Source organism: Octodon degus, unplaced genomic scaffold, assembly GCF_000260255.1.
Source record: "Octodon degus isolate 3935 unplaced genomic scaffold, OctDeg1.0 scaffold00059, whole genome shotgun sequence".
Classification (NCBI taxonomy): domain Eukaryota; kingdom Metazoa; phylum Chordata; class Mammalia; order Rodentia; family Octodontidae; genus Octodon; species Octodon degus.
Genome location: NW_004524635.1, coordinates 3,066,477 through 3,067,759, shown reverse-complemented (window position 1 = coordinate 3,067,759; position 1,283 = coordinate 3,066,477). Strand labels below are relative to the sequence as shown.

Here is a 1,283-nt window from a genome sequence, read left to right as displayed (position 1 = left end):
GTTGCTTATGCTCTGTGGACTGACTAGAACAGAAAGACATTTGGAAAGAGACACCTCTTTTTCCTTGTTAGATTTTTTTCCCTCTCATCAATGACTTAAAAGCTTATTCTTAGGTTGGAGGCATAGGCCCGTGGTAACACACTTGGTTAATAAATGCAAGGCCCTGGGTGCAAGTCCCAACACACACACACACACACACACACACACACTCACACACAAATAAAAGTTTATTTTTTTGAAAATAGATGTCAGCTTTTTGCTGTCTTCCTCCTTGACTGCTGGCTGCCACCATGAAGGTCAAGCTGTGCAGCTTCAGCGGGTACAAGATCTACCCGGGACACGGGAGGCGCTATGCCAGGACCAGCGGGAAGGTCTTCCAGTTTCTGAATGCAAAATGCGAGTCTGCATTCCTTTCCAAGAGAAATCCTCAGCAAGTAAACTGGACTGTTCTCTACAGAAGAAAGCACAAAAAGGGACAGTCGGAAGAAATTCAAAAGAAAAGAACACGAGGAGCAGTCAATTTTCAGAGGGCCATCACTGGTGCATCTCTTGCTGACATAATGGCCAAGAGGAATCAGAAACCAGAAGTTAGAAAGGCCCAAAGAGAACAAGCTATCAGGGCTGCCAAGGAAGCAAAAAAGGCTAAGCAAGCATCTAAAAAGACTGCAATGGGTGCTGCTGAGGCTCCCACAAAGGCAGCGCCTAAGCAGAAGACTGGGAAGCCAGGGAAAGCTTCTGCTTCACGAGTTGGTGGAAAACGCTAAATTGGCAGATCAGATTTTCAAATAAAGATCTGTAATTCTAATTTGTACTGGATTCTTACAATGGAAATGTTGGGTCTATGTGGTAATAGGTGAACTATCAAATTAAGAATTTAAGACAAAAAAAAAAGAATTTAAAATAAAAATAAGTTGATATCCTAGGAATGGAGTTGTGGCTCATTGCAGTGTGCATGGTAAGTATGCATGACGCCAAGGACACTTTCTCTGCTCATTGCCAAAACTAAAAATTGTGTTCCTTGGCATAATGCCTCCTAAGATCAATCTTTCGGTCGGTAAGATGTTAAAGGATGTAATAGACCTATAAGTGGATGCTGGCTTTACTGTTTCTATAGGATTCTGGTTACAAGGCTACAACATGTTTGCACAGATTTAGTTCAACTTGATTACAAAATCTCTTCTGTCAAAAAAAAAAAATAAATAAAAAAAGAAAAAAGAAAATAAATGTCAGAGGAGAATAAGACCTAACTCTGATGAGTCATTTGAGAAATTCTTTAGAGGAGT

General features: G+C 40.7%; 1 pseudogene; it reads left to right on the top strand.

Annotated features, from left to right (window-relative positions):
• The first annotated feature begins 271 nt into the window (after positions 1-271).
• Positions 272-779, top strand: LOC101584169 (annotated as a pseudogene).
• The last annotated feature ends 504 nt before the right edge of the window (positions 780-1,283 follow it).